We start from the raw sequence: 14530 nt of genomic DNA on the forward strand, positions 1-14530 counted from the left end.
ACTGATGACTTGCAAACTTTTCACATGTTGGACTGGAAAGATGAAGTCTAGACAGACTAATCCTTAATTGTAAACTTTCTGAGCAACAAGAAACTGAGGGAATGATTTGTGTGTCTTTTCAGAGACAGAGAGAGAGACAGAGCTTGAGGTGGGGAGGGGCAGAGAGAGAGATGGAGACACAGAACCTGAAGCAGGCTCCAGGCTCTGAGCTGTCAGCACAGAGCCCGATGCAGGGCTCGCACTCACAGACCATGAGATCATAACCTGAGCTGAAGTTGGACACTGAACTGACTGAGCCACCCAGGTGCCCCTTTTTGTGTGTCTTTCTTAAGGGGTAGTCTGAATATATTCAAGTAGTAATAGTGACAACAAGAGATTCTAGGAAATGTATTTGGGTCCTGGAATTTTCTAGATCATCCCCTGTTAAAGCCCAATAGATTTTGCACTAATATAACAAATGGTGAGTGACTATAACTTAAGGGTATTGTTATTATTATTATTATTTTGGAAGATAAAGATTTGTTTTATTGAATAACAGATCTGTGTTATTGCTAAGGCCACTATGTACAGACACAAAGTTTTATCTCTTGGTCTCTTTCTCCTTGGACAGAGTCTTGATGATTTCCTCCTTCTTGGCCTGGAGCTGCTCTTCACAGCACTTGTGTGCTATGATATTCCTTGGTCATAGATCTGAGGGCCTCAGCCTGTCAGCCAGAAGCTTCTTGTGAACCTTGTCTGCCTTCAACTTGTGGATGTGTTCCATGAGAATCTGCTCGTTTTTGAACACATCACCTTTCACTTTCCAGTACAGGCTGTGATACACGTGTGGTCAATCTTAGATTCACAGTATCTTCTGAGCAGCCAGTACAGAATTCTCATCCTCCTCATCCAGCTTACCTTCTCAGGCATTTGAACACTGGCAGTATGTTTTCTCTTACCAATGCCATTATGCTTGCCCTTCCTGCTGGCCAAAGTGTTTTTCTGGTACCAAGCCTGGGAATGGATGGGCACAGGCTTCACAGTGATCAGCCCATCTTTAATCAGTTTCCAGATCTGCTGATGGGAGTTGGCATTGATGATTTCATTGGTCTCATTGGGGTTGAACCAGACCTTCTTTTTGCCACAGCAGAGGACACTGGAGGCAAGCCTGTTGTGAAGCCCAAGCATACTCATGGCTGTGGCCGCAGCATTGAAGGGCAAGAATATTAGTATAAATTTGACCTAATTTGTATCTTTAGGTTAATGAAACCCATGCAATGTTGACACTTTTAGCTTATATTTTCTAGCATTCTATCAAACATAGCAATAGGGTCAGGTCTTGTTATCTTAGCTATCCACTTACATGTCTTAAATAAGTTAACTGGATTAACTAGGTCACAGTTTACAGTTCCCTAGTGTTTATAACTTTTATTAAAACATGAAGATATCCTGAAATATGAATTTCTGGAAATTACTATAGATTACAAGCAAAACTTTAATATTAAGATTAACACTGACAATTCAAATTACACTCATTTCATTAATCATGTTGGCCTCAAATTCTATTTTATAATAATATAATTTTTGTTGTCTCACTAATTATATCATAAACTGTATATTTGAATTTAACAGGTATTTCTGTAACTTAGTTCAACGAATAAGAATATCAGTATCACATGAAAAATTATATATTTAACATGTTTTAGTATTTATTTATATAAAGAGCTCTATATTAGTTAAAATGAAGTTTAAGTGTTTTCTAAATTTATCTATAAATTTAAAGGACATTTTAGAAACTTTATTTGGCCCACTTTAAAATGCATGCGTTCTTTTTGGTGGAATGGTAAATCACGTTTGTTTGGCATTTTTAGATGGTTTGACCATATTTAAAAGGGATATGGCATGAATAATCATCTGTATTTATGTATTATATATTAACATATAATTTATATTAATCTTGTAGATTTTGTAAGTATATAGTACATATAATTTTATATTAATATATTATATAGATATATAGTCACCCATTTAGCAGAATTTTCTAAGTAGTCTCTAATGCAACTATAAGCTAACAACATAAAATATGTGTAATTTAGTAAGTAAAGGCAACATATTCACCCTCAGTCCGGAATGATTATAATAGGAAGATCTTTGCCTTTGATTTATTGATCTGTGCAGTTTGAACAATTTCATGTTAACATCAACAAATTCTGGCCCTGAAAATTAGCTGAAAAAGAATTTAGATAATCATGACAGAATCTTGATATGCATGTTTCCTTGGGACTAAACCAGATAGTAATATAACAAAATTCTACTGTCAATATCAGATTTTCTTTACACCCTTGATGTCTTTGACCAATAAGTAAATATGTATTTAAATAAACTTGTGCCTCAAGCATATTTTGGGGGTTAAGTGGTAAAGTAATTTCTAAACATTTTACAAATATGACTAAATTACAGAGAAATTTTTTGAGATCCTACACTCCATATCACTTGTTAATGGAGCTAATTTCTGCATCTTTGTGATACTATCACAACTGTCTCCCTATCTTTCATAGGAATTGTGCTTTTAACTGGGGAACCTATTATCATATTGAAGGCTAATAATCAGTTCCTTATTTCTGAATGATACTCTATTTTTTTATAAAGCTAAAATAAATGACTAGAATAAATTGTGACCTACTTCCTTTAATAGACTCTGTGCCATGAATATTGCATTCATCTATAGAACAAGTTTTAAAATATTCTCTATTTCACATTTTCTAACAAATAAATCTGTATTCTATGATAAATGTTTATCTTTGACCTGTATATTAATATCCATTATTGAACAACATGTGGCAACCTTTAAAGAAATTAAATTGACAATTGCTAACAACATCAAAAAGGTAATTGTTATTTGATGTAATTGCCTTGGCAATATTGCTATCTGAAGTTCAATGGAGTTTTCATTCATTGCACTTTTACTTTGATTTTTTAATATATTACTTTGAACCCTAAGAAGTAGCAGCTGAGACACTCATTACTTTTGACTACAAATAGCTTCAGAATTGATGGGAAAGCTGATTTAGACAGCACATTCAATACAAAGGCTCTCTTAAGATGTCTTGGTGACAGACTTTAGTGACAAGGAATTCATGTGTCTTCCTGTATATTATAAAACAGAATTCTCTCATTGCAATTTTAACTTCCAGAGAAATAAAGATAGAATTGAAGATTATACATTGATCTCTGGCATAATCACATTCAGTGTAAAACTATTTCATATAATGGCATGTGTCTCAGAATAAATTTAATACTAAAATTAAACATTCACTTACACTTGGCAATAAAGAAAAGATGAAAACAGAGATTCTGAAAATAAAATGAAAAATGAAAAAATAATGTAGATATTTATTACCCAGAGCTAATGTAAGAAGACAAAAAAAAAATATGAATGAATAATATCCTTGCAAAGGGAGGGAAAAAAGTAGCTCTTAATGCAACTTCACAGGGTCCTAAAGTCTCTAAAGAGTGAAATTAATTGACTCTCTGGAATACTTATGCTATAGCATTATCATTTATTTATTGTGTTGATATTCCCAATGAAAATTTTTAATATCCTCCTTAAGTAAATGAGGTAGATAAGAGTTCTAATTATGTGTTACTTTTGGTTTCAGTTTGCAGACTGAAAGAAGGGGCTGCTAATTCTATGATGAACTTTTAATTCCTTTCTTTCTAAGTTTTTCTTGTACTTCTTTAAGGCTGACTATAGAATGATTCAATTATTTTGTTAATCAAAATGCTTTTAACAATGTAATTATGTTTATATTTCTGCATGTTTCTAGTGTAGGGGGAAAGATAAAGAGATTTTTTTAATATCAATAATAATATCAGTAGTTGAATACAGAGTATAAACTTTTGGGTCAGGCAAAAACATAAACCTGGCTCTGATGAAATTAATATTATAATAGCATTAGTAGTAGTAGTAGAACAAGTAATATAGATAGTAGTGTTAGTTATCAGAGTAAATATAATGAAACAGTCATAGTAGCAATGATAGAGAATAATAAACTTTGGTTTAGTGAAGTTGAGGTAAGTAGGAAATTTCTTTAAAAACAAAAAAATATAGTTACATTGAAACAAATTTGATAAATAGTTAAACTTACATTTGAGAAATAATAAAATATATTTAAATTTTTAACAAAGACACTTGTATTGGCTACAATTTGTTATTATATTTTCCTATTAAGCAGGATCAGAAACCTTGTGATTTATCATTCTGAAAATGCATCTCCAAACCTGCTACAGAGGTTAGAGGGTGTAAACCAGGCAAGGATCCGGTTTCCCCATTTCAACTTCAACATTTTATTATTATTATTACTTGTAAACTACTGAACCCATTGTATATGGTTTAGTTAAAAAACTGACTACTAAAATAGTTTGATACTGTTATTACTGTTAGAGCATATAAAATAATTTGTAATATGCCCTGTATCTTATCACAGGGAATTAAAAAATACATATGAACATTTGAATATACATTAAAGAATTAAAAGAACAGTTTGACTTATTTTTTATTATTAATTTTAAATTAGTATACATAAATAAGTTCTTATTTAAAACTGATATATGCATATATGCATAAATGCATGTGGAAAATGAAAAATTCAGGAAAGCAAGGAACACAAAATTTTAACCTGAGCTGACATGGAGAAGTGGTGTAGTGCTATCCAACTTCCACTTTCTTTGGCTGATTAAATGAAGAGTCTTTTGAAGGTAAAAACTCAGACAGAAGAAGCAGACATAAACATTCTTATCTGAACTATGTCTTACTGCAGCATTCAAAAGAAAGAGAAGATGCGCCATGGTGGCTGCAAACCATCATGGTTGTCACTCTTGACCTACAACTAAATCTTATCAGGTGATAAGGAGGTAGAAGATATTTAAAACTTGAAAGATGAATCAGCTATTTGATGCACACATCATTACGATCAATATTTGTTTATAAAAAAATAAAAGTAAGTAGAAGATATGTCATTTCCCACATCAAATACAATGCTAGGCACACAGAAGACTTAAAATTTTTCTAATGGCTACAATTTTAAAAAGAAAAAAAGGTAAAATTAATCTTAATATATATTTTACTTAACTTAATATGTCTAAAGTATTATCAAATCAAAATGTAATGAAAATAAAAACTAATGAGATATTTTTTACAGTCTTTTCTTCATACTAAGTCTTCAAACCAGCAGGTACTTTACACTCACAGCATATTTCAATTTCACATTTCAAGCGATCAATAACCACATGTGGTCAGTGGCTTCATCTCACCACACGGCTGCCTTCATTACCATCACTTGAAATCCTGCCCATCTGTCTCAAGAAACAAGAAAAATCCCAAATACAAAATCTAACAGCACACCTAAAGGAACTAGAAGCAAAACAGCAAAGAAACCCCATACCCAGCAGAAGAAGAGAAATAATAAAGATCAGAGCAGAAATAAATAATATAGAACCCCCCCCCAAAAAAAACAGTAGTACAGATCAATGAAACTAAGAGTTGCTTTTTTGAAAAAATAAACAAAATTGATAAACCTTTAGCCAGGCTTCTCAAAAAGAAAAGGGAGATAACCCAAATAGAAATAGAGCCCAAAATCACAAATGAAAATGGATTTATCATAACCAATCCTTCAGAAATACAAGCAATTATCAGAGAATACTATGAAAAATTATACACCAAAAAACTGGACAACTTGGAAGAAATGGACAAATTCCTAGACACTCACACACTACCAAAACTCAAGTGGGAAGAAGTAGAAAATCTGAACAGACCCATAACTAGTGAAGAAATTGAATCAGTTAGCAAAAATCTCCCAACAAATAAGAGTCCTGGACCAGATGGCTTCCCTGGGGAATTCTCCCAGACATTTAAAGCAGAGATAATACCTATCCTTCTCAAGCTGTTCCAAAAAATAGAAATAGAAGGAAAGCTTATGGAATTATTCTATGAAGGCAGCATTATCTTGATTCCCAAACCAGGCAGAGACCCCACAAAAAAGGAGAACTACAGGCCAATATCCCTGATGAACATGGATGCAAAAATCCTCAACAAGATACTAGCAAATCGAATTCAAAGCATATAAAAAGAATTATTCACCATGATCAAGTGGAATTCATTCCTGGGCTGCAGGGATGGTTCAGTATTCACAAAACAATCAATGTGATACATCACATTAATAAAAGAAAGCATAAGAACCATATGATCATGTCAATAGATGCAGAAAAAGCATCTGACAAAATACAACACCCTTTCTTACTAAAAACTCTCAAGAAAAGATAGAAGGAACATACTTAAACATCATAAAGGCCATTTATGAAAAGCCCACAGCTAATATCATCCTCAGTGGGGAAAAACTGAGAGCTTTCCCCCTGAGATCAGGAACATGACAGTGATGTCCACTCTCATCATTGCTTAACATAGTGTTGGAAGTCCTAGCATCAGCAATCAGACAACAAAATGAAATCAAAGGCATCCAAATTGGCAAAGAAGAAGTCAAACTTTCACCTTTCGCAGATGACATGACACTATACATGGAGAATTCAACAGGCTCCACCAAAAGACTGCTAGAACTGATACATGAATTCAGCAAAGTCGCAGGGTACAAAATCAATGTACAGAAATCAGTTGCATTTTTATACACCAATAAGGAAGCAACAGAAAGAGAAATAAACTGATCCCATTTACAATTGCACCAAGAACCATAAAATACCTAGGAATAAATCTAACCAAAGATGTCAAATATCTGTATGCTGAAAGCTATACAAAGTTTATGAAGGAAATTGAAGAAGACACCAAGAAATGGAAAAACATTCCATTCTCATGGATTGGAAGAATAAATGTTGTTATAATGTCAATACTACCCAAAGCAACCTACACATTCAATGAAATCCCAATCAAAATTGCACCAGCATTCTTTCGAAAGCTAGAACAAACAATCCTAAAATTTGTATGGAACCACATTAGATCCTGAATAGCCAAAGTAATATTGAAGAAGAAAACCTTAGTGGGAGACATCACAATCCCAGACTTTAGCATCTTCTACAAAGCTGTAATCATCAAGACAGTATGGTATTGGCATAAAAACAGACACATAGACCAATGGAATAGAATAGAGAACCCAGAATTTGACACACAAATGTATGGCCAACTAATCTTTGACAAAGCAGGAAAAAAGACAGTCTCTTTAACAAATGGTGCTGGCAGAACTGGACCACAACATGCAGAAGAATAAAACTGGACCACTTTCTTATACCATACACAAAAATAAACTCGAAATGGATGAAAGACCAAAATGTGAGACAGGAAACCATCAAAACCCTAGAGAAGAAAGCAGGCAACAACCTCTTTGACCTCAGCCACAGCAATTTCTTATTTGACACATCTCCAAAGGCAAGGGAATTAAAAGCCAAAATGAACTATTGGGACCTCATCAAGATAAAAAGCTTCTGCACTGCAAAGGAAAAAATCAACAAAACTAAAAGGCAACCGATGGAATGGGAAAAGATATTTGCAAATGACATCAGATAAAGGGCTGGTATCCAAAATCTATAAAGAACTCACCAAATGCCACACCCAAAAAACAAATAATCCAGTGAAGAAATGGGCAGAAGACACAAATAGACACTTTTCCAAAGAAGACTTCCAGATGGCCAACAGACACATGAAATGATGTTCAATGTCACTCATCATCAGGGAAATACAGATCAAAGCCACGCTGAGACACCACCTCACACTGGTCAGAGTGGTTAAAATGAACAAATCAGGAGACTATAGGTGCCGGAAAGGATGTGGAGAAAGAGGAACCCTCTTGCACTGTTGGTGGAAATGCAAACTGGTGCATCCACTCTGGTAGATGCAAAACAGTGTGGAGGTTCCTCAAAAAAATTAAAAATAGAACTACCCTATGACCCAGCAATAGCACTGCTAGGAATTTACCCAAGGGATACAGGAGTGCTGATGCATAGAGGCACATGTATCCCAATGTTTACAGCAGTGCTTTCAACGTTAGTCAAATTATGGAAAGAGCCTAAACGTCCAACAACTGACAAATGGATAAAGAAGATGTGGTTTATATATGCAATGGAATACTACTTGGCAATGAGAAATAATGAAATCATGCCATTTGCAGCAATGTGGATGGAACTGGAGGGTATTATGTTAAGTGAAATACGTCGGAGGAAGACATATCATATGTTTTCACTCATATGTGGATCTTGAGAAGCCTAACAGAAGACCATGGGGGAGGGGGAGGGAAAAATAGTTACAAACAGAGAGGGAGGGAGGCAAACCATAAGAGATTCTTAAACAGAGAACAAACTGAGGGTTGTTGTGGGGTGGGGGAGAGGGGAAAATGGGTGATGGACACTGAGAAAGATACGTGTTGGGATGAGCACTGGGTGTTGTATATAAGACAATTTGACAATAAATCATATTTAAAAAAAAAAGAATCTCACCCCCTGCCAAAAGGCCTATTTGGGGTTACATTAATTTTGTCAATTATTCTGAATAAAATCTCCATGCTTACAAAAAGAAAAAAGAAAAAAGAAATCTTGCCCAATCTGATCATTAAAAAAGAACACATCATTCTCCTGTCTTTAATGGTTTATTGCATTTTGCCTACTAACCTGACAATGAGTCTAAACCTCCAATACTAAAAAAAAAAAAAAAAAATGTTAATGTAATGTATCATGTATCCTTTATCAGCTCTCTATATTCTACAAAGGCAGCTTTTGCCTTTTCTAGCTCACCTTTTCTTGGGAAATGGATTCAACCAGGAGCAATAACTAATTTTTTTTCTAGAAAAGTATTTTGTTTTCCTATCTCTTTATTCTGCCCAGAACAATAATAATGAAGGGAGTATCAATGAAAAAATACAGCATTTTGTACTTTCTTGATATTGTTTCCCTGGATATAATCCTGCCTCTTCCTCACCTCAATAACTAAAAAGTAAATACATTTAAAGTGTTTATTATCAACATCTATTTATCATATGCACATTTTTCACATAAGCTCTGACAAATACTAGCAAGTGAAGTAACTAGCATCAGAAAGAATGCTTATTTTGCTCAAATTCCTGCATGGATTATTACAATACCTGACCACATGGCTTTTGATTCCAGGTCCAATACTTTAAATTATGGCAGTCCTTAATTTATCTGGATGTTTTAGTTTTTATTCCCTTTCTTCTCATTCTTGATATTCTCTTTATAATATCACAAGGTATCAAAACTGAAAATGTCTTCCCAATATAAATTTTGCCCGAATTTGTGTCATTAGCTACTGTCTTTTTTTTCTGTGCTTTACGTCAAAATTCCCCAAAATAGCCCAAATATTTTCACATGCATAGTCCACTTGCCCACAACAGAACTCATCACTTTGATCCTTAAGATGTTACCTCTCGGGGCGCCTGGGTGGCTCAGTTGGTTGAGTGTCCGAGGTCATGATCTCACAGCTCGTGAGTTCTGGCCCCGCTTCAGGCTCTGTGCTGACAGCTCGGAGCCTGGAGCCTGCTTCTGCTTCTGTGTCTCCCTCTCTCTCTGCCCCTAACCCACTCGCATTCTGTCTCTGTCTCTCTCAAAAGTAAATAAATATTAAAAAAAAAAAAAAGATGTTACCTCATATTTTTTTTGCATTTTATTTTATTTTTTATTATTTATTTATTTATTTTTAATATATGAAATTTATTGTCAAATTGGTTTCCATACAACACCCAGTGCTCATACCAAAAGATGCCCTCTTCAATGCCATACCACCCTGAACGCGCCCGATCTCATCTGATCTCGGAAGCTAAGCAGGGTCGGGCCTGGTTAGTACTTGGATGGGAGACCTCTCATATTAACTAAACATGACTTAGTATTAATTGAGCAACATGTATATTTCAGGCACTAAAATGGCTGATAAAGTTGTTATTGTAAAATTTCTTAATCCAATGGAAAATACACTCACTTCATAGGACTTTATAGGACTTTATATCTGAATGTGCACCAGGGAAACAGAAGTGAAAAGGGCTAAGCACTGTCTCCCAATCCTGATTGCATAATGAATACCTGGAGACATTTAAAACTTACTGATGCCCTCACCACCACCCAGAATTTGACTGAATTGTTTTGAATGGGGTTCTAAGAATTGTTGTTTTTTTTGTTTTGTTTCTTTTGGTTTGCTTTGCATGTTTTTTTCCCACCTTTAACTGGTTTTATTGTAATTCCTTCAAAGTAAGTAATTCAATTGATTGGGGTTCCTTTTGGGTACAGGTAAAAAGTCAATAATTTAATCTTATGTATTATTATTTTCATTTTTAATTGTGTTAAAATACATGGAACGTAACATTTACAATCTTATCATTTTGAAGTGTGCAGATCAGCAGCATTGATTCACATTGTTGTACAACACGCTCATACTGCACACTCACATTGTTGTGCAATCATCACCACCATCCATCTCTAGAATCCTTTCCATCTTGCAACATTACAACTCTGTACCCATTAAATAATAACTCCCAATTCCCCCCTCCTTCACTTCCAGGTAACCACCATTCTACTTGCCATCAGTATGAATTTGACTAGTTCCTCATGTAAGTGGAATCATATGGTGTTTGTCTTAGAGCTGACTCACTTAGCATCGCTTTGTGCTTTTTGTTTCTCTGTTTTAAGTTTGTTAAGTACAGGCAGGGATTAGAGCCACTAAATTAAAATTAAAAAATACAATTTTAAAATAAGTCAAAAGGAAATTTCTAATTTGGGGGACTAGGCAATATCTTTGCCAATAGCATAAGTAGGAAGTTTAAGGGGGAAAAAAAACCTTGTTAGTTAGAAAGAGATAATGGATACCTACATTACAATACTTGAATAGGGAATCAATAAAAAATTAAATTTCAGGTGTAAAACTGGAGAGATGGGAAGCAGGGAGGAGAAAGACTAATGGATGATAAAGAAAATTAATTATACTGACAGAATGAACTCAATGAGCTGTGAATACAGAAGAAATATGAACTTTTTTAGACATTCTATAAACTGCACAATATGTGCACAAAACCATCAGGCACATCTACTTTTTAAATGTTTACTTATTTATTTTGAGAGAGAGAATGAGAGAGAGAGAGCGTGTGTGCAGAGAGGGAAACAGAGAATCGCAAGCAGGCTCCTTGCTATCAGTGCAGAGCTTAACATGGGGCTTGATCTCACAAACCATGAGATCAAGACCTGAGGAAATATAGTCGGATGCTTAACTGACTGAGACACCCAGATGCCCCAGGCACCTATATTTAATATCTTACTTTTTGTATCTCACTGTAACATAAGTAGCTACACTTCACAAATGAGGCAGAAATTGGGACTCAGAAAGAGAACCATGGCCAATTGACAGGATACATATGATAAAGATCATTCACTTGTTTTCTGATGAAATTCCTGTGCTCATTTCATGTGACCATTGCATGTAGAAATCTGAGTGGAAGGTATTTAAACAGTTGAAAGTGCTTTATAGTTCAGATTAGAGATAACAAGTAAGTGCAGTTTGTTTCATTATTAGAGTACAGGTGACAGTTAAAGTCATATATACATTCTCAAAGTGTAGATCTAGAAACACTAACTAGAAAAGTGTCAGTGTATAGGGAAAAATAAGTGTTGATGATTATGAACATCACCAGTATTATTATTATCACTAGCATCACCATCTTCAGGATTAGAAAAAAAAAATACTGAGTGTGCATTTTTAAGTTGAAACTATTGGCAAACATCGAACTGGATTTCTCAGATTTAAGATAGATACTTAGAACTACTACAATTAAATAAGAACTAATAGAAGGGCATCCTCTCACCTTTTAAAACCAGACTTACTTATTATATATATTTGTATTGTGTCGATGATTTACAATGATCAGCAGTTTTAAGGGGTCTTAAGGGGTCGTGGAAATCTTCCCTATCACACTCACAGTTGTGTATCTTTTGGCAGCAGTCACAGAGAGGGTATATGAGTCCCTGAGCATAGAGTTGTAATAGCTTAACTAGTTTAGTATTCTTGATGAGATGCAGTCTTATACCACTCCACAAGTATAAAAATATCAAACATACCCTCTAAAAAATGACTCTGTGTTTCATTTAAGCATTCTGTTTATAAATTTTTATCAACAGAGAAGAACCAAACTTTGTGTATATGACATAGTATCAACGATTGGATGCTTTATAAGTAAGCAGAATTGTTTTGTTTCTTTTTTAAGTATACAAAACGTTTTAGTATGGGATTTCACCATGGGATATAATTTGACACCACAAGAATACTGTTTGACACTCCCTTCTTTATTCTATATTGGCCTTGATCCAATGTCATGACTCTTTTGTAAGTATTTTATTATGTCCACATTTCTCAAATTGTGTTCTGTGTGCTATTAGTAAGTGGTCCAGGGGAAGAAAGTCAAAAAAGATAAAACAGCAAAATATAAAACCTCATAGGAATTAAAGAAGCTAAGAATATGTACAGAAGATAAATTTTTAAAGACCTTTTCTTAACCTAGAGCTGTACAGAAGTTTTTGAGCCTAGGCTACTTATGTATTGTTCAGATAATTTTTTAACATGTGTTACTCAGGACAAAATACTTTTTGTAAAATATTTCATAGTTTCTTTTTGTAAAATACTCTTTGGCTATAAATGTGAAAGTGTTAGTTGGGAATAAAATTGATTAATAAGAACATAGCTCTGCACTTTAGCGACAATGATCACTGTGTCACATGCTCAAAATCTTACCACTTACATGGATCCATCATTTAGTGTATATTTACACTTATTCCTAAAGTCTCAGGGGCTTCATTCTTAAGCTGTGCTATGAAAATATTTTTCAATCATACTATATGCAAATATTCAAATCCACAATACTTTCATGTATCTTATTGAGTTTTTAAAAGTCAAACAAAATATTCAACAATATATGAATGGATATTTAGCTTTTTGGTTTTGGAAGTATTTTGATCATCTTATCATCTTACTAACCTTTAAAAAATAAATTTCTGTATATTTTTAAATATTGCTTCCATTTATTTTAAATTCAGTTTTCCTTTAAATTATGTGATCTAGCAAATATATTTCAGATACTTAAAAGACAACATAAGGTTATATTTACTATTTTTTTAGCATTAATATAACTTCTGGATTTGTGAAAATGCTTTCCATAATAAGGTACTTTACAAACTCTATTTCTTATCTGTCCATGTTAAATTATTAACCCCAAATGAAATATATGCCTATGTCAAAACCATCAAACATATCCTCCCAAAATACTGAACATTATCTAGATTATTTAATAAATAATTGATAATTATTCTTGCAATATTAATAAAAAGTCATAACAATGTAGACATATTTAAAAATTTTAGAACCAGAAGAGTTACACACAAAACCACACCATCGGGCCTCACTTCTGCTAAAGTTTTATGTGAGTAAGAGAAAGGCATGATATTTTAAGGAACATTTCCAAAGGTCATTATATTCAGGCAACATTTGTGAGAGTTGGAAAACAGCCATATAAATTTTCTGTTCTCCTATTTTGATATTCACCTGAAAAAATGAGTCTCTACTGTTGTATTGTTCAGGAACAAGTAACTAAGATATCAAATATTACATGATTCGACTCTAGTTGTATCATGATGTATTTGTTCTGGCACCTATACCGAGAAAAACGCAAGTGCTTCTTTGTTTAATTATATAGTTAACACTTTATCTTTCAACTGCAAAGCTAAATCACATAGCTTTTTCACATATTTTGAGGGCTGAAAGAGTTTAAAAATGTCAACTATATGGCAAAGGGGTGGGCTTGTAAGTTTATCAGGGTATACATCATCACTAAGGTGGTTATCATACCAGTATTATTAATAATACTTTTTTTCACTGTCAAGTATACTGATTTGGATGATAAATTATATGGAGATCTACTCATAAAGGAAGTAAAAGTTGAGATGTATTTTGAAGGGTAAGGATATTTACCAAGTAATGGAAGAATGATAATTTGAAATAAATACATAAGCAAAAAAGAATAATGAAAAATGTTAAACATGTTATGGGAACAAACTGCCATTAGGTTCAACAGAGCAAATATGAGCCATAAGGTCAACTGGGTGACGATATACATTAGGGACCAATGGGAAGATTGCTATGTGTCTTTTTGAGAACCTGGGGGGCTTATTTTCAAGGATACTAATGGAAAGCTCAAAACAGAAACCTATTAGAATTCATGGGAGCTCACTCTTAAATGAATTCTTTCTTGCTAAAACTCTATTTTGCCTTTTTATTAAATACACTAGTTTTGTCTTTTTATGACCATCTAATCTGAGCTCTTCCCTCTTCAAGGTTTACTACTTCTATGTCCCATCCCTAAAACCATCCATATCCATCCAATATTCATAACATAACCACTAACTACATGAGTTGGCTACAAGATGAAATAATAAATACCTCTCTCATATATTCAGACTATAAATTAAGTTTTTTTAGAAAACCAAAAAACAAATTTATAGATATATG

At 33.6% G+C, this 14530-nt stretch overlaps 1 pseudogene; it reads right to left on the reverse strand.

Moving 5' to 3' along the window:
* Window positions 1–580: 580 nt before the first annotated feature.
* LOC109247183 (60S ribosomal protein L19-like) lies at window positions 581–1182 on the reverse strand (annotated as a pseudogene).
* Window positions 1183–14530: the final 13348 nt, after the last annotated feature.

The sequence above is a fragment of the Panthera pardus genome, unplaced genomic scaffold (assembly GCF_024362965.1).
Source record: "Panthera pardus isolate Hobbes unplaced genomic scaffold, ASM2436296v1 HiC_scaffold_1, whole genome shotgun sequence".
NCBI lineage: Eukaryota > Metazoa > Chordata > Mammalia > Carnivora > Felidae > Panthera > Panthera pardus.